The sequence below is a fragment of the Lolium perenne genome, chromosome 3 (genome assembly GCF_019359855.2).
Source record: "Lolium perenne isolate Kyuss_39 chromosome 3, Kyuss_2.0, whole genome shotgun sequence".
NCBI classification, from domain to species: domain Eukaryota; kingdom Viridiplantae; phylum Streptophyta; class Magnoliopsida; order Poales; family Poaceae; genus Lolium; species Lolium perenne.
This window is the reverse complement of record NC_067246.2, coordinates 297,701,916-297,722,159: the sequence shown is the minus strand read 5'-3', so window position 1 is coordinate 297,722,159 and position 20,244 is coordinate 297,701,916. Positions and strand designations below refer to the sequence as shown.

General features: G+C 46.4%; 1 long non-coding RNA gene across 1 annotated transcript; it reads left to right on the top strand.

Annotated features, from left to right (window-relative positions):
* Positions 1-17,759: 17,759 nt before the first annotated feature.
* Positions 17,760-19,931, top strand: LOC127345055 (uncharacterized). The gene is made up of 2 exons (XR_007878398.2): positions 17,760-18,301; positions 19,593-19,931. It is a non-coding gene; the product is annotated as an uncharacterized lncRNA (long non-coding RNA).
* The last annotated feature ends 313 nt before the right edge of the window (positions 19,932-20,244 follow it).

Sequence of the window (20,244 nt, the reverse complement as noted above, 5' to 3'; positions counted from 1 at the left end):
CAATATGCTTGGTGCGGCGATGGTGGACCGGGTTGGCGAAGAGGTAGACGGCAGAGACATTGTCGCAATAGACCACGGTGGCTTTGGCAACAGGACATGAGAGCTCAACGAGGAGTTGCCGCAGCCAAGAGACCTCAGCAACCGCGTTAGCAATAGCCCGGTACTCCGCTTCGGCGCTGGAGCGAGAGACCGTGGGTTGTCGCTTAGACGACCAGGAGATGAGCGAAGGTCCGAAGTAGACGCAGTAGCCAGACGTGGAGCGACGCGTGTCGGGGCAGCCTGCCCAATCGGCGTCCGAGTAGGCAACGATGTCCGTGGCGGTGGAGGCGTGGAGGGAGAGGCCGAAGTCCATGGTGCCACGAATGTAGCGGAGGATCCGCTTGACCGCAGCCCAATGAGGATCCCGCGGAGCATGCATGTGAAGGCACACCTGCTGGATAGCATACTGCAGCTCGGGGTGGGTCAAGGTGAGGTACTACAGGGCACCAACGATGGAGCGATAAAAAGACACATCCGTGGCCAACGAACCATCCGTGGTGGAGAGCTTGGACTTCGTGTCGACAGGCGTGGCCGCGGGTTTGCAATTAAGCATACCGGCGCGGTCCATGAGCTCATGGGCGTACTTGCGCTGATGAAGGAAGAAGCCATCGGTGCGACGTACGACCTCGATGCCGAGGAAGTAGCGCAGGGGCCCCAAGTCCTTGAGGGCAAACTCAGTGCGAAGACGCTCGGTGATCTGTCGCAGGAGGTCCGTGGATCTGGCCGTCAAGATGATGTCGTCGACGTAGAGCAGCAGGTACGCGGTGGTGGCACCATTAGCGAGGCATCAGAGCGGGTGGAGCGGAAGCCGAGTTGGTGAAGAAACGCTACGATGCGCTGGCACCAGGCGCGTGGGGCCTGCTTGAGCCCGTATAACGAGCGCGAGAGCAGGCACACATGGTCGGGGTGGGCGCTATCGATGAAACCCGTGGGCTGCTGGCAGAAGACCTGCTCCTCGAGATGGCCGTGAAGAAAGGCGTTGGAGACGTCCATCTGGTGCACGGGCCACGCACGGGAGACCGCGAGCTGAAGGACGGTGCGGATCGTCCCGGGCTTGACAACCGGGGCGAAGGTGTCGGTGAAGTCGACGCCGGCACGCTGGCGAAAGCCACGAACCACCCACCGCGCCTTGTGATGGTCGAGAGTACCGTCCGGATGGAACTTGTGCATGAAGAACCACTTCCCGGTGATGATGTTGGTGTGAGGGGGTCGGGGAACAAGCGTCCATGTCTGGTTCCGCTACAGGGCGTCAAACTCATCCTGCATGGCCGCAAGCCACTGCGGGTCGCGGAGAGCAGCCCGGGCAGAGCCGGGCAGGGGCGATGGCGTGGATGCTGAAGGCGCGGAAGTCGACGCGGTGCAGACGTACTCGTCCGAGGGGTACCGCGTGCTCGGGACGCGAATCCCTGCACGGGCGCGCGTGAGTGGCCCCGTGGCCGGTGGCGGAGGAGGCGGCGGCGGAGCCGAAGGCGAGACGTCGCCCGGCGAGGACGGTGCGGCGCCTGAGCTGAGGCTGGAGGGCGACGCAAGCGGCGTCGAGGCGGATGAACCCGGCGAAGACGGCGCGGCGCCCGAGCTGAGGCTCGAGGGCGACGCAGGCGGCGTCGAGGCGGGCGTCGGCGCAGGTGTCGACGCGGGTGTCGGCGTGGGGTCACCCGAGACATGGCTCGAGGGTGACCCAGAGGGTGGCGAGGCAGCGCCTGAGACAAAGTTCAAGGGCGCGGCGGAGAACGTCGAGGCAGTGCCCGAGTCCGAGCTCGAGGGCACTGCAGCCGACGGACCTGCAGGGGGTCGACGCCGTGGACTATCAGTAGTCGAAGGAGGAGTGGCGACCACCTGTCTCTGTGCAAAAGGAAAGCAATGCTCATCAAAGTACACGTGTCGGGAAGTGATGATGCGGTGAGAAACCGGATCATAGCAGCGTTAGCCTTTGGTGTTAGTCGGGTAACCGAGGAAAACACACGGAACGGAACGAGGGGCGAGTTTATGAGGAGTGGTGGCGGCGATACTAGGATAACAACGACAACCGAAAATCCGAAGACCGTCGTACGATGGAGGGGAACCGTAAAGGAGGTGATGAGGTGCATAGTTCCAACGGGGACGACACGGACGAAGGTTGACAAGGAGGGTGGCGGTGGCTAAGGCGTCAGGCCAAAAGGTGGGGGGAACATGGCTGTGGAATAGGAGTGTGCGGACGCAGTCTGACATAGGCATCCCAAATAGGCCTGCCGAAGATAGTACCCGGGGTTTACTGAAGGCCCACTACCCGAAGAATAAGAAGATTCGGAAGCCCAAGATATTATTAAGGAAAGTTAGAGTTGTAATAGGAAGCGTTATTTGTAATCTTACGGGATGAGTTAGAAACCATCCCGGACTCTGTAACTTGTACAACACGAATCCCTCGGCTCCGCCTCCTATATAAAGGGGGAGTCGAGGGACGAGGAAGGCATCGAATCATTGTTACAAACCCTAGTTTTCATAATCGTCGAGTACTTTTCGGCTGAAACCTTCGAGATCTACTTGCCCTCTACTTCCAACTAAACCCTAGCCTACAATCCATAGGCATTGACAAGTTGATACCTTGTCAATTGGCGCCGTCTGTGGGAACTAGAGGCGTAAGGATCTGATCTCGATGGCACGTTCAAGATCTTCGACATCATCAACTGCAAGCAACGCAATGGATCGAGGTAAACAGATCGCTGCTGGTCCTGTCGATTTTGTTCCTCACCCACCCTCCTGTTTGGATGCATATGCGTATCTGGCGGAGCCTATGGAGATGACATTCGGAAGGTTTCGCTTTCGCGTCGAGAAGGAAGGATCGTATCGTGTCGAAATTCCGATTTCGTCGGGATCGTCGGCGGTCGATTCTGATTTTTCAAGCTATACATCGTCAACCGAATCAGGAGAAGAAGAAACTTCGTCGACACGCTACGTCAGCACCAGGGCAAGAGAGAAACTCGCCAAGATCTTCAGCGACATGTCATTTGAGTCATCTGCGGACTCATATATAAGCGATGGCTCCAGCAGTGTCGACAGTTGCGACTTCATCGACAAGTCTGTTACAGTGGGCAAGGTCTTCATCAATCTTAACGATGGTGTCACCAAACCCAACATAGATCTAAATACAAAATATCATCAGATTTATGCCATTGAAGAGCCAAATAATGATCAAGAGGAAACATCTGATGCTTTCGACGATCTGGGAAATCCATACGTCGATCCCTCCGATCTGCGATGAGGCCTGGGCAATAAATACGTCGGGCCACAGCCGCGACACAGAGTTCAACTCCCGCAAGCAGCATGGGACAGAGCCGCGAGAGCTATGGACGGCTCAGAACCAATGGCCACCACGGCCACACCAGAGGAATTGCAAGCATATCAATATAGGCTCGCACGAGCTGCTAGAGAATTGGAAAAACAGATAGCTGAGTTAAACAGGAGAAAGGAGGCAGCTTCTGCATCCAGCAGGAGAAGGGCAGATCTAAGTCGACAATCTAGAACTTCGGGTGATAGCCACAGGGAGGCTCGGAACAGAGCAAGATCAAGGTTGCAACATATACCCGAAGCAGAAAGAGAGCATTTGGTCCAAAACCTCGACATGTCTTTTATGTCGATAGATACAAGAGGAAACATCATCCCTAAGACACCAGAGGCTGGGTATATGGCGACACATGCTTTTATCCTCGCATCTAAACCACCTCCAGGCGATCCAAGGGAAACACTATACAATATGGCGATAGCAGGAGTTGGAGCTATGCGGACAGCGTTTGTATCAACGCCTCCCGAAGGAGCGGCAAGGCAAAATAGTCCACGACCTGCAGCAGCAACAGCGGCAGCCCCTGAAGGACCAAGCGGAGCAAGAGACACGGCAGCACAAGCAAGGGTCGATAGAGCGCGGCAAAGCAGAAGGGAACATCGGCAATCCCCGGAGCTTAACGACGAAGATATGTGCGGCTTTCCGTGCTTCACGAGGAGAGTCCGAAAAACTCGAGTCCCTTCAGGATTCAAGTTACCCGACAATTTCAAGAAATTCGACGGCCTTCAAGATCCAGAGGATTGGCTAATTGATTATCTCGAGACAGTAAAGCTCACAGGAGGAACCAGAGCAACAGCTATGCAAAGCATCCAGGTGCATCTGAGTGGAGCCGCACGATCTTGGATAAAGAAACTTACCCCAGGATCTATCGACAGCTGGGAAAGCTTCGAGGATGTGTTCGTCAAGAACTTCCGGTCCACATGCAAGAAACCTGCGTCATTGGAGGAGTTGAGAGCATGTCGACAAAAGCCGGACGAGCCAATGAGAAAATACATCCAAAGGTGGAACATCATCAAAAACTCGGCAGAAAATATATCTGACGAGAGAGCGATAGATGCGTTTGTCGCAGGAATCAGGCGTGGAGATTTCGTCGAGGACTTGGGAAGGACCAACCCAAAGACAGTATCCGCGTTAATGGAAATAGCAAACAGATGGGCAGATGGAGAAGATGCTGTCCACAACAAACGGCACAGGTCGCCAGAGGAGGACCGTGGTCGAAATTATCAACCGAGGCGACGATTTCCTCGGTAGTACCCGAACTATGACGCTCCAGGACAAATTTCGGCAGGTTTTCGGGCAAACACAGGAGGAAACAACAGAGATGATTATCAGAGAAGCAATGAGCAGCGAGGCAATAATAGAGACGATTCTCGAAACAACAGGCAAAATAGCGGGCCTAGGTTCCCGAGGCCTTTCGTGTCTCCTGAAGAGATGATGAATGGGCCGTGTCAGATGCACTTTTTCCTCGACAACAACGGAAAAAGACAGTCAGGACATCTGCAGAAAGATTGCCGTAATTTTCAGGCAATGTTAAGATGGGCAGAGCACGCTAACGCTCGGGCAGCACAAAGAAATCCTCGAGAACCCAGGAGCGAGATTCACTTACCACCTCCCCCCGCGATTACAGAAGACAATCGACATCAGCTCAGAATAGCGGCAGCACCTCCACCACCACCTTATGTTGATCCTAACTCCAACGGAGCAGTGTCGATGATTCAGAAGGGAAGGCCATCCAATAGAGCTCAGAAAGTAATCTCACGACAGGTGTTCATGGCAGAAAAAATGCCTCCACCAACAGTTGAGTATCTTAACTGGTCAGGGCAAGATATTGGCTTCACCATAGCAGATCATCCACAGCAAGTTCCTCGACCAGGGCAGTCAGCACTTATTTTACCAGCAGTTATTGCAGGATTTGATGTCTCTCGAGTGTTCATAGATGGCGGCAGCAGCTTAAACCTTATGTATGCAGATACATTAAGGAAGATGAACATATCCTTAGCAAACTTGAAGCCAACAGACACAAGGTTCCACGGTATTACACCGGAGAAACCAAGTTACCCATTGGGGAAGATCAATCTCGACGTTCAGTTTGGAACCCGAGAGAATTATAGAATCGAGAGGCAGGAATTTGAGGTCGTGGATTTTCCGTCGCAATACCACGCTTTGTTGGGACGACCAGCATATGCTAGATTTATGGCGGTGCCACATTATACATACCTGTTGTGGAGGTTGCCTGGACCAAAGGGACCAATCACGGTCAAAGGAAGCTTCGCCTTAGCCGATAAGTGCGATAAGGATTTTCACCGGATATCAGAAACTTTCGGGATGCAAGCTGAGTATCTGGCGTCAAGGAGTATGACTGATTACGACGTGCTGCCAGACGTTGGAAGGCCAAACAAAGAATCAACTTTCAACACCGAGAAAAATTCTAAGGAAGTGCAGATTCACCCGACAGACCCGAAAAAGACGACGTCTATCGCAAACGACATGGACCTCGCATAGGAAAGCGCGCTCGTCGAGTTCCTCCGTGAGAACTGGAAAATCTTCGCATGGTGTCCAGCTGACATGCCAGGAGTATCCAGGGAACTTGCCGAGCACCACCTCAACTTGGATCCCCTCGCGAGACCAATCAAACAACCCTTGCGGCGTTTTTCGGAACCAAACCGCAAAGCTATGCTGTCAGAAATCGATCGATTAAGAGATGCTGGTTTTATCAAAGAGATATCTACAGAAGCCACATGGGTAGCTAACCCAGTGATGGTGCCGAAGAAACACACGACAGTCCTTCGCATGTGCGTGGACTTTACGTGTCTCAATAAACATTGTCCTAAGGATCACTTTCCCCACCCAAGGATCGATCAAATCATCGACTCCACGGCAGGATGTGAACGTCTTTCCTTCTTGGATGCATACTCTGGTTATAGCCAGATCAGACTAAAAGAAGACGATGAGGCTAAAACAGCGTTCATAACACCTTACGGCGTGTTTTGCTACAGAACAATGCCTTTTGGTTTAAAAAATGCGGGAGCAACATATCAGAGGATGATGCAGAAGTGTTTGGCGACACAGATTGGGAAAAACGTGCAAGTATACATCGACGATGTCGTCATAACGTCAAAAAAGGGGGCAACGTTGATCGAGGATCTCAAGGAAACCTTTGACAACCTCAACAAGTTCTGCCTCAAGCTGAACCCGACGAAGTGTTCTTTTGGCGTCCCAGCAGGAGAACTTCTGGGGTTTCTAGTTTCAGCAAGAGGAATTGAAGCAAACCCCGACAAAATACAAGCTATCGTAACAATGAGGAAGCCAACAAAGTTGAAAGAAATACAGCAACTAACTGGGTGAGTCGCAGCTTTGAGCAGATTCGTCGCCAGGTTGGGAGAATAAGCGTTACCATTTTATGCTCTGATAAAGCAAGGAGAAAAATTCCAGTGGAACGAAGAAGCCGACAGAGCTTTCGAGGATTTAAAGCGCACAATCTCGACACCACCGATCTTGGTGGTGCCGAAGGAAAAGGAACCTCTCCTGCTATATATTGCAGCCACGCCCCAAGTGGTTAGCACGGTGCTAGTCGTTGAAAGAGAAGAGGAAGGAAAACTCCATGGAGTGCAAAGGCCAGTATATTTCATCAGTGAAGTTCTGTCGCCTTCCAAACAGCGGTACCCGCAGTACCAAAAACTAGCATATGGAGTAATTGCAACGGCAAGGAAGTTGCGCCACTATTTTTCGGCACACCCGATAATAGTAGTCAACGAAGCACCTCTTTCAAATATACTGAACAATCCAGAAGCTACAGGGCGTGTCTCCCTTTGGGGAATAGAACTTTCCCCTCGGGACATCATGTATGAAAAAAGAAAAGCAATCAAGTCGCAAGTTCTGCCAGACTTCATCGCAGAGTGGATGGAGCTGCAAAACACAGGACCCCCAGATTTGTCGAGAACCTGGACCATGAACTTCGATGGGTCCAAGAGAGTAGAAGGAGCTGGCGCAGGAGTAGTACTTATATCACCTGAAGGCGACAAGTTGAAATACGTCCTTCGGATGACGTTCCCTAACGCATCCAATAATGAAGCAGAATATGAAGCCCTCATACACGGGATGAAGATGGCAAAAGCTTGCGGTGCAACTCGACTAAAAATCTTTGGCGACTCACAATTGGTGGCTCAGCAAGTTATGAACCAATGTGATGCAATCAATGATAGCATGATGGCATACAAGGAGGTATACAACGAGCTCGAGAAGCTGTTTGATGGATGCGAGGTAAATCACATCAGTAGATTGAGCAATGATGAAGCCGACATTCTCGCAAACATTGGGTCGCAGTGCCTCCCAATCCCGCCAGGAGTATTTTGGGAAGAAATAGCGGAGAGATCCACGAAGCCAAAAAAGGTGCAGAAAAAAGCAAAAGAAGAGAAAACTTCGAAGCTTCTCAAAGAAACCACGGAGGATGAAGAGGACCAAGAACTTGTGATGATGGTACAAATTCCGTGGATGCAAGCATATATATCATACATCCTCAGGAAAGAAATACCCGACGATCCAGTTGAAGCAAGGCGAGTTATTCGACGATCCAAAGCTTTCACAGTGATCAAAGGGGAATTATACAAGCGAAGTATTTCAGGCGTCCTGCAAAGGTGTGTCACACCTGAAGAAGGAAGAATAATTCTGAAGGATGTACACGAAGGAATATGTGGCCACCACGCAAGTAGTCGAGCTATTGCAGCCAAGGTTTTTCGAGCAGGATTCTATTGGCTGACAGCAATCGAGGATGCCAAGGAAATAGTAAGAACTTGCGACGCGTGTCAAAGGTTTGCCGCAAAACCTCACTCTCCAGCGGCAGAACTAACACCAATACCATTGTCATGGCCCTTTGCCCAATGGGGACTTGATATGGTGGGCAAGTTGCACAAGGCTTCGCCAGGAGGATATGAGTACTTGCTGGTCGCTGTCGACAAATTCACTAAGTGGGTAGAAGCGAAGCCAATAAATTCACCAGATGCAGCGTCGGCAATAAAATTTGTGAAAGGTCTCGTTTTTCGGTTTGGGGTGCCTCATAGCATTGTTACAGATAATGGTTCAAACTTCACATCCAAGGAATTCAAGGAATACTGCGCAGAAGTAGGCATTAAATTGCACTTTGCGTCAGTTGGGCACCCGCAAACTAACGGACAAGTCGAGAAAGCCAATGGTATCATCTGCAACGGCCTCAAAAAGCGTCTGCTAGGACCGCTTGAAAAAGCTCGACATACTTGGCCAGAGGAACTGCCAAGTGTTTTGTGGAGCATCCGAACAACACCAAATACAGCGACACAAGAAACTCCATTTTTTCTTGTCCACGGAGCCGAAGCAGTACTACCAATTGAAATAGAGCACGATTCTCCAAGGGTAACAGAATATGACGAAGAAACATCACAAAAAGCTCGGGAGGATGATATGGACGCACTAGACGAAGCTCGCGATGAAGTACTTTCACGAGTCACCAAATACCAGCAAGACCTCAAAAACTACCACAGTCGACGGTTAAGACCAAGATCTTTTAAAGTTGGGGATTTGGTCCTGCGGTTAAATCAAAAAAGTACCAAGAAGCTCGAATCACCATGGTTGGGGCCTTACGTGGTCACGGAAGTCATCGACGGAGGCGCATACAGGATCAAGGACAAGAAGACGGGGGCTCCCGAGAAAAACCCCTGGAACGTAGCACAGCTCAGGCGGTTCTACGCTTAGAGTCGAAATATAGTCCTTCTCTGTAAAAATACAATGTACTGAAACGCCCGCGAGTTTTCAGACGCACTCTTTTCCTTTTCGGGGCACCGAGTGGGGCCGGAAAGGTTTTTAATGAGGCGGGCTCGCGGTGCTGCAATATAATAAAGATAGTGGAGATATATTTCTTATTCTTCGACACGCTCGGGGGCTCAACGCCTTCAAGTTTCAAAATACGTACAATATAGACATATTAGACTTACCAAAATATTTCGCCTTGGTACACTAAATACCTCGCCAAATATCGGAAGCTAATAAAATTATAAACATAGTGTACGCGCCAAAAAACTTACTGCTTTGGTCCAAGAACCTCGCAACAAAAATAAAGAACTTCGACACCACGACACTCGGGGGCTTCCAACCCATCAATGAAAAAACAGAGATATCTTATTATGACAGGAGGGAAAACCTCCGAGATAGAAAAACAGTATAGACTCCAGCCAAAAGCTCGGGGGCTCAGTGATCAAAAACACAGCTTGACAATATAGATTGTGTTTACAAATACACAAAGATGTATCAATGATAGAAATACAGCAAAGAAGAGGAAAAAGTTTTCAAGGGAAACCTAGCATATGATCTATGGTTATCCGCTCAGTAGAAGGACGAGTACTATGTTCAGCATAGCTTCCCTTCACGAAGAACTCAGAATCCATCCGAAGAAGTTCATCCATCATATCTTCAGCAACAGGAGTCACCAAATCGTCATTCTTGCCCATATTTCTCTTTTTCTTTGCCATCTTCGCCAAACAAGTAGGAACAATTTGATCTATGGGCAATTTTGGATGACAAATTTTTATCATCATCATGGCAAATCTTGCGCCAGCAGAAAGTTGAGCTCGTACAAAGCCATGGATTCGAGGAGCATCTCGAAATTTCTCCATTAAAGCGGGAAGGGTTTCTGGCATTTTGTTCCGAGGGAACATGGTTCCATAAACTAAGAATAAAGTCTTCATACAGAAGTCAAGGAAATCGCGGACCTGAGCCGCGCGATCTTGAAATCTGACGATTTGGCGGGTGCGCTCAGGAGTAACCCAAAAATTAGACCCATGTTGCGCAGCCGCCTCAAAGAAACAGTGGTTCGAGCTTCAACACGTTGGTCTTCGGCAGCAGCATCCAGAAACGAGCCTGACACATCAAACAAAAAATCAAGGAACGAATGGTGAAGAATAATATCCAATATGGTTATGAGCGGGAAACATACCTATCATGTCCAAACTGGCATCAGTCATTAGCTGAAGCATATAATTCTCGCGGGAAGAAGCTTCAAGAAATTTTCAAAGAATGCAGCATCCTTCGTAGCGATGGCTTCTTTTGCCTGTTGAAGAGCAATTTCCTCTCTCTCGGACGCTTGTCGAGATTTTTCCATCATCGCAAGAGTTTGTTTCTTCATGGATTGAAGTTGTTGTCGAAGTTCTTGCAAATATTTCGACAAATGTTTGCTTGAAGAACCTTCGAGAGGGTTATCATCGATTAGCATTTTCTTCAAGAAGGAAGAAGCAGGTGAAGCATCGGCAGAGCAAGGATTGGTCGAATAGTTGTCAAATATTAACTGGAAAAGAAAGCGCCAGGATCAATGATAGTGCCAGAGGGAATTTCATTAATTTCTAGACAAATTTACATAGACATTACAAAAGAAGTTCCTCCAAAAGGACTACCAGGATAATGGCCGCCACAGCTAAATTGGCGACAGGGGCAAAAGAGACAAAGAAAGCAAAAAACAAAGAGGCATGCAACTAGACCTCCGGCCTTGATGAGCTAGGAGTTGAAGCTGGTTTGATCCCGAGATAGGCCAGGATTTTCTTCGTGTTGGGCTTGGCTGCCTTAATCAACGACCTCCATCTTGACTGCTCTATCTGATCGGTGTCGCCAACCTTCATCCAATCAACAGTTTGTTGGCTGTCAGCGACCAAGGCAACAGTACTCTCGACAGCAATCTTCATGTTCTCCTGGCGCATCTTCAGTCCAAGGTCCTCTGATGAATTGAAGCTCTGGGCAAGGGCAAGGAAAGTCTTGGGCTCCTCTTTCTTCGGGAAGAAGTAGGGGAACAGCCTCGACAGTCCCGCGTCAGCATTCGCCACGCCTTCACGAATTTCGGATCCATGAAGCTCCAGATAAGAAAGTGTGTCTAGGAGAGGATCATTGTCAGGATTCTCTAGCTCAAACTCTTGGTTTGTTTGACCTGCAAAAGGGAATCAACGCCGGTCAAAAGCAAGGAAAAAGCAGGTCCCATAAAAAATAGAAGGGATCGATAACATTACCCTGAATGCGTCGATTTTGCGATTTCAGGCACTTGAGGATCCCATGCTCACGAGTGGCCTGTGCGGCTTTGTGCTCGTTTAAAGCAGTTTCAGCATCTTCAAGTTTCTTCTGCAGTTCCTTGACACTAGCAGCTTTTGCTTTGGCTTCATCAGCCTCTGCTTTGGCTTCGCTAGCAACAAGTTCGGCTTTCTTGCGGGCCGCTTCACTTTGCTCCAGTTTTTGAGCAAGTGCGTCGGCACGTTTGTTGGCCTCTGCAAGTTTCTCTGTCGAAATAAAAAAGAAAGGTCAAAAATTGCGACAAACGACAGGAGCAAGAAGTCAGAAACAACAACAGCAAAAAAAAGTTATTACCTTCAGTTCTGCTGGCATACTCACGGTACCCAATGAATTGGGATCCGATGCGGATAAGATCTTTGATCATGGGCTGTCAAAGAAGAACAAAGAAAGAGAAACGATCGTATAAAAAAAAGATTGAAGGCATGAAAAAGCAAAATAGAGGAAATATAGATATTGGCAAGAAAATTCAAAAACTTACATCATCCAAGAGCAGAGTAGAAGAGCTACCCAATTGAGGGGCAGGCTCAATGATCGTTTCAATCCTTGTCCTTTTTGGTGAAGGAGCAAGGGGGCTTGATGGCGGAGTAGTGGTGACGACGTCTCGTTGAGGAGGCGAGGATTCTTCTCCTTCAACTAGCGTATCCGAGGCAAGCAAAGTATGTGACGTGCTCGTCCGAAGAGCCACGTCAACAGTTGGTATTTCTTCCTCATCATCGCTGTGATTAAAAATCGACGGCATAAAAAGCAAGACAAGACAAACATTTCGAGTACAGAAAAAAGGAGAAAAAAAAATAACTTACGAGCTGACGAGGGATTCAAGATAAGGATCGTAAGCCGCCTTCTGATGTGAAGGATCAACTTCTTCGGCTTTGGAAGTGCCGGAATCTTCAACATCATTCCTCTTCCTTTTGCCTTTCGGGGAGACAGCGGGAGGAGGAGATTGTGCTGACGCAGTACCTTCGGAAGAACCCGCAGATTTTCGAGAATCCACGGGTTCATTCACAAAAGATGGAGCTTCCTGATTGTCATCAGTGACAATGGCTCTTTCTTCGACTTCTCCACCTTCAGGGAGAGGAGGAAGCGAGACAAGGTCTGGATGATTCTGTGCAAAATAAAAACAGGGACCGATATCAGAAATAAAGTTACAAAAAATATAGCAAAGCAACAACAAGACAATAGACAAAGATTACCTCGGGAAGTGGATTGGCGGCGCTGAATGGCGTCACTCGACAAGAAGAAGGGACAGCATCTTTTTTGCTGAGAGATGAAATTTTTCGGACAAGTCTTTCTAAATCCTTGACCTCCAAATTCACCGACAGCCGATCTACGTCCTTGTCGCCGGCATATTTCCAGAGAGGATGCTTGCGAGCCTGAAGCGGCTGCACCCTAGCCCTAAGAAAGTATGTAGTGATTTGGATACCTGATAACTCCTTGCCGCGAGTATTTTGTAACTCGTGGATACGAGCCATCAAGGTTTCTGTCGACGCCCTTTCTTCTTCGGTGGCCTCCGCGTCCCATGAGCGACGGCGAAAGATTTTTTCGGCGCCATCAAAAGGAGGGATGTTGTCCTCCGCACATCCGTGGTTCTCCTCCTGAATGTACAACCACTTCTTGCGCCATCCTTGAACTGAGTCAGGAAGCTTGACGTCGAAGTAGTCGACAGTGGGCTGAACAGAAATTACAACGCCGCCTATATTATAGGCGACATTGGGCGAGCCATTGCGGCGGCAGAAGAAAATGCGCTTCCATAGCGCCCAGTTAGGCTGGACGCCAAGGAAGGCCTCGCACAAAGTGATGAAAATGGAGATGTGGAGGATTGAATTCGGCGTGAGGTGGTGGAGTTGCAAACCATAGACAAAGAGCAGTCCGCGGAGAAAAGGATGAATAGGGGCGGAAAGACCGCGGATGAGGTGGTCGACAAAACTTACCCGGTACCCCATTGGAGGGGTTGGGTAGCTCTCCTCACTGGGGAAGCACAATGCCTTGGGTTTCTTGCTGATCCCCAGCTTCTTCAGCATATTGACGTCTTGAGTGGAAATTTTGGATCTTTCCCACTCCGCTGTTCCAAGATCCACGGCGGCCATGGAGGATTCCGGCATACTGTGCCTTGTTAATCGACGCGGTGGCATCAACAATGGCGCAGGGTTTGCAGCTTGGAAGCGAGGAGCTTAGGAGATTGTGGATTGCAGGAGGAAATTTGCAGATGAGAAAAAGGGGGACGGCGCGAGCGGAAGTGCTCAAGGAGGAAGACGATGATCTTATATAAGGGTGCGGCGAAACGACGAACCGTTGGATAAGGAATATGTGTGATAGATGATAACCACGTGGCAACAAGGGTAAAAAAGTAACTTAACACTGGGGAAGTTACGGTGCGTGTGCCCGAAAAAGCGGAGGACGTGTGTCCCCCACTTGCACGACGTGTCAAGAAATGGATCAATTGGGCCCGCATGGCAGCGAGAATAGACTTGTCGAAAAATTCTGACTAGCGATCGTGGCTATCGTCAGCATTAACGTCATCTTGGCAAAAGGAAAAATTCGACTACACAACTTCATAAAAGGCGACATGGGAAAATAATGCTGAGCCTTTGATCAAATACAAGTTTTTGACCAAATGCTCGGGGGCTACTTTGGAAAAAAGGAAAAAAGATCTAGAAAGACAAAATAGAAATGGCGTGAGCCTATGACCAAATACAAATATTTGTTCATAGCCTCGGGGGCTACTCCCATCGGGAGCGCTGTTCGCGCACCCGAGAAATTATAAAACTTCGGGAGATAAAAGGAGAATATAGAGGCATGAGGCGTGGAGCCTACAACCAAGAACAAGTCCTTGGCTGTAGCCTCGGGGAATACTCCCATCGGGAACGCTGCTCGCGTGCCCGATGAAATTATAAAGAAGAAAGAAAGGAAAGAGAAAAAGAAAGATAGAAGGGCAAAAGAGTATATTTCGAGTTATAATTAACTCTACATATACTCCCATCGGGAGAGCAATATAAGTTATCTTTTGTGGTGACCCGGCATACCACTGAATGGTGTAGTATGCAAGTCTGATATAACACCAATGAAACACCGTTCCACTAGTATTATATCGCTCAGAGTGGTACAACAGAAACATATGCGGGTCCAAGGCATGTCTATAGAATTACAACATTGACTCTGTTACATAAGATCATCACAGCCTCCTACTTTACAATGAGGTAAAACGGCAAATAAACTCCAGAAGAACGACTCGTAGTCTAATCCTATCACGAACTCTATTTGTAGAGTATTTGACTAGCTATAGGGGCTATGAATATATTCTAGCTAAATAGGAGCTAGGTTTAGGAAGCTAGTTCCCTTCTGTGGCTAAACTAGGTTTTCTCCTTGTTGGATGAGGTATCTGACTCTTCTGACAAGGTTCTGTCTCGTGAAGTAGTTGTTGACTCCTCGGCCTTCGAGTTGTACTGTAGATTCTCCTTCGAGGCCTCCATATCTAAGCAGGGGATTTAAGAGTGGGATGAGTACGAGCGTACTCAACAAGTTCATTATAGGAAAGAGGTGTTTAATGCACTAGCTACGGCATTAGACCAGAAAGTCTAATACCAATGCAGGTTTTCATAACCATTTCTTCAAAAGGTTGCTTTTATTCAGAAGAACTATGTCCGTCAGCCTTCACCGGTTTACTAGAACTTCATGGAGCTCCTTTCCGGCCGCGTTCGCAGTTCCATATCCCGGAACAGGGAGTGACAGGTCACGGTTCTTTACACTCTGCAGAGGTGTGTTGCTTTACCCATAAGAGATCTTAACCTTGGTGCCAACCGGGCAATTTCCCCGTCCACACTTCCTATGGTGTGAGGCCCGGTATAAGGTCATAGCCAATCATATTCCTCCGCTGCCTCATACACCCACCCGTTGTTGCAAACCCCGACCCTGGGTCCTCGCCGGTCCTCTTACTCCAATTAAGGATGGACCCCGACCACGACAACAGTTCAGGTCTCTACCATGAACTCCTTCGCCGGCAGCTGCAACCCATCATAGACCGCAATTACCGTGGGGACTTTATCGGGACCCCCACCCTACCACTTGTCCTCTCTTGGATCAAGGGTACCACTTGTCCTCTCTTGGATCAAGGGTCTACGGTAAAGCGCATCCGTTGATGTACAAGAGGTGGAAATACAATTGACTATTCCGTCCCACTCCAGATCTTATGGTTAACACGGGTATTACGGCACAAGAATCACTGGCGACATTTGTTGTTTAATCCTAGATGGATATAAACCCTTGCAATGGAACCTCCACCATATCAACACAATCCATGGTTCCATTGCCCACCACATAGTCATATTCATAGTTATGAAAGTAGTGGTTTTGGTTTTTATGCAATAGTGATAACCATAGTACTTTGCAAGTAATTTGATAGAAATACTCAAATGACATGAGCAAGTGATGAACTTGCCTTTCTTGACTGCAAGATTATGCAGACAAGGTCTTCGATACGCAATAACTCCAAATTCTGAAATAGCATCATCGTCCGGTAAGGACGATGTTTAAAAGATTGGCAAGGATGCAATAATGCATAAATATGAGATGCAATCGCTCTAAGCGTGACCTAACCCCGATGATTTAGGATTAGTGAGTTGGTATGATTGGTTTAGGGTGTGTTGCACTTTTAGAGTGATTCACAAACAAGATTCTTATTAAATGTTGATTACTTGGTATCCTAAACAAGTAGTGCAATACATCACAAAAATAATATTACTAGCACACAACAATAAAATTTGATATAATTCTAACATGTAATGAATAGTTTTTAGTTTTAGTATCATATGATATGGTTAATGATTACTTTTTATAGATTTCAAAAGAATAACTTTTGAAGAACATGTTAATTAGGAAGTAATAAGTATTTCAAGTAGAAACTATTTATTTCTATGATTACCATTGTTCTCAATTGAGTTTCCTAATTATATGTTGTATGGAGCACAACAAAGTTGGATTGAGTTCCTAGTCATGTAATGGTTGCATGGTTTGGTTAAGCAAGGGTATATTAAGCAATTGATTATGAATGTCGGCTACCATGGTTGGTTATATCTTATTGGTGATAGATTGCTAGGGTATATAGGTCCTATTAGGCAGGGTTGTTGATTACTCTATATCTACTTCAAAAGAATAACTTTTGAAGAATATATTACTTAAGTAGTAAGAAGCATTTTAATTAAGGCTTATGGGTCCTAGGGTTTGCTATTGGATCCACTAAGTAAGGAATAGTTGGTGCCTAAACAAGATTGTTCATAAATCTCTAGTACTTGTAGGGTTCAATTGAACATAAACACCTAGAGGTAATTACTACACATGTTGTTAGTTTGGTTGATCACAATGGTTTCATACCAAAGATTGATGACTAGGTTTGATGGCTAATGATTATTCGGTTTGGTACCATACTTCTAATGGAACAATATTGGATGATATAACTAACAAGCTATGTCCAAATTTCTAGTATAAGGTTAGGTGTTATAGGATACCTAAATAATACACCTAACATATGGTATAGTGTTGACCTCATACTTAAGGTCTAATCCTAAAGATCGTACTTGTAATTATCAAACATGGTCATGCAAATTAAGTCAAACAATTCCATTAGGCTCAAACATGTGTAAGAGTATGACCTAAAGTGTTGTTAAAGTTTTTGTGTCTTCAGATGTGATACAAATTCCTATTATAGAGTTATATCATATTTAGGTTTGAGAAGCTATAAGAATTTCCTAAAGTATCGTTGATTTAATCTTACCAATTTTTGTTAAGGAAAACATTCCTTACAATTATAATTTGGTACTATAATTTAAGAGTAGTTAATATTTATGGAGTTATTTCCATATGCTATTTTTTTAATAGAATTCACATACTAGGTTTTATTTACTAAATCATTTTTAACTTATTTTGGAAATATTTATTACATGATTAAGGGTGAAATAATATTTCCAACATTTTTACAATTCAATTAACTATTTTTATCAGCTTTAAAGTATTAAAATTGAATTGAAATCTACAAGAGTTTAGTTTAATGCTTACTTTAATTTTAAGTTGCAATATTAATTTGTAACTTGATAGTGGTACTTTTTAGAATTTAGAAATCGACTTCTAGTTATGGTTAAATATTTGTTTGTATTTTTAAAAGTTGTTTTATACTTTGGAATTAATTGTGTAAAATTAGAAACACACAAATACAACTAGTATGTAACTTGATGTGCTAATACTAAACACACTTGTATGCACTCACGTTACCCACATACGCGCTGATAGGCAGAATGGGCTAATTAGCAAATACGTATACTGGTTATTTGATTGGCTCAAGTTAATGGTCACATCTCCTAGTCAAATGGTTTGGGTCCAGCCCAAGTGCACTCACGCACAACTCACGAACGCACACACGCCTCGCCTCTCTGTCTCTTCCTCGCCTGTACGCGTTCACGCCGCCGCCGTCGCCTGCTGTTTCCCCGGCCGACTCCGGCCATGCCTGGCGCCGCCGTTTGCCGCCACAGCTCCGCCTTGCTCTCCTCCATAGATTCCCCCTTGGCGCCTCCTCTCTACGCGTTCGCCAGCGCGCCCGCGGCAAACCCTAGCCCGCGGTTGGCTTGGTCGCCGCCGGCCGCTACCGGCTCCGGCGCCTCTGGCTACTCCCCTTCGTTGACCACGCCGCCTCGACGTTCTTCCTCGACCACCACCCGAACTCTCGCTCGACATGGCCGTGTTTGGCCACCCACCAATCTCCCCGATGGTGTGGTGCTGCTGTGACAACGTTGCTGTGCCACTTGTTGCTGCCTCGACGCCGGCGGGATGGTGCCGCAGACGCAACCCTGGCATCGACTACATCGCATACTCCATAAATATGTCACTGTGAGCTATTTCCTCTACACTACTCTGTCTATGGTTCTGGTGTCATGAGCTTGATAATCCAGTGACTCACTTGGTACTGAATTGAGGTTAACTGACTTGTTGCTATTTGTGGTATCTCACTTTGGATCATTTAATCATCGCATACATGTATGGTCTACTGCTATTTGTTAACCCTGACGAAACTGAACGTTTAGTTCCAGTTTAATTCAGTTATAAGCTTTTGGAATTGCTCAGATATGTATTCGAGTTTGGGGGCTTAAATTGATTGTTGCTACGCAGATGTATATCTTGTTGGTGACAAGCATTAGTAGTTTGCATTTAGAGATGTTGGGCATGTTACTTGGTTGGCCTGGGAGTTTTTCCTAGACCCCAAGTAACCCTCTGAAGCTTGTTAACTTTAAATCTAGTGGTTGTAATTGCCGTTGTGCATGTGTTATGCCTCTTTTTGGATGATGCACTCATCCCAGACATATGTGACTTTCTGTAGTAGATTGATACTCTATTTAACTCCTAGTGGAGATTAAACTGCAAGATAAAGGTGGTGTTGCTCCCTTATTGATAATTTACTTGATGGCTTGATTGTGAGCTTATGGGTATGCTTTTGTTGCTGGAATCAGATGGTCTATTGATCATCTTATCATTGTTATGGGTTGGAATAAATATGTGTATGCTGCACTCACAGATGGTTTCTCTCTTTTAATTACAAACCGATAAAAGAACAAAGGATATGCTTGATTACCTTGTCCCTGCATGTGATGCAAAGGCAGAGGCACATATTTATAATATGAAGAGATATAGAGATGTGGCTTGTGCTTCTCTGTGATGAGCTTGCATAGCATCACTATGCAGACTGAGAGAATCTCTCATTTTCCCTTATCTCGACTGTACAAACTAATAAGAACATATGTTGCATGATCTAGTCTAATCAACCTGCTGCCGTAGGGTAGCTTGGTCTTCTGGATAATCTGATCAACCTTCTTCTTGTGGCATGCCTGCACTTCCTCGCTGCTTCATTTATTTTCTAAGATCTAGCTGTGATTTTTAGTGGCTGTTCTGGTGTTGTTCTAATGGATAGGGGGTTTAGCTAGTAGATCATGTAGCTAGCTGCTAAAGGATTTGCTTGTACTGTTCTTGAAATTATTGTGGTTCTAGCTAGTGCAAAAAAATGGAATGCTGCTGTGAGCAAGAGGTGATGCGGCTGGGTTGGTTATGTGTACTTGCTAGTACATCTCCCGTGATATTTATATGCGGCTCCACTGTTGCTATGGCAGTGACAAAGCATGCCATGCAGGTTGTGACTGTGCTGCTTGTTGATGGACACCACTCCCTGTATGTTATCAAGTTGGATTTCTTTGCCTTCAAGTGCAAGGCTACGGCTGTTTGCTCTTATCCCTTGTAGATATTTATTTTGATGCAGCCAAGTGGTGCTTGATTAAGTGTGGCTTTACTTTGTTTGCCCTTTGCATGAAAAGAAGATCAATAGAAGATTGAGAAGATTTAGATTTAGGAATTCTTTTATTTCCTTGTAATATTATATTACTTTTGTAACTTGTAACTTTGTTTCTCTTTATGGGAATTGTAAATGAGTGGGATAATGATATTTGCAATAAGGTTTAAATTATTTATCTAATTTTGTACTCCTTTTTTTATATTTATCTTAGGTATTGTATTGTATATAATTTTTCTGGAATTCAAATTCCAATTCCAATTCATATTCATATTTGAATTTATGTCTTACATATTTGAATTTGAATTTGAATCATTTCCCTCCAAAACATAAGAAATTCAACAAAGGTCATGTCAGATTTTATCGCACTAACGTCGATGATCTAAACCAATTGCACCAACGCAACAGAACCTCGATCTCTTCCTCTGAGGTTAAAAAAAATAGGTGTGGGTTGATTGAAGTAGGATCGACAAGATTGGAACTGTCAAGGTTTTAT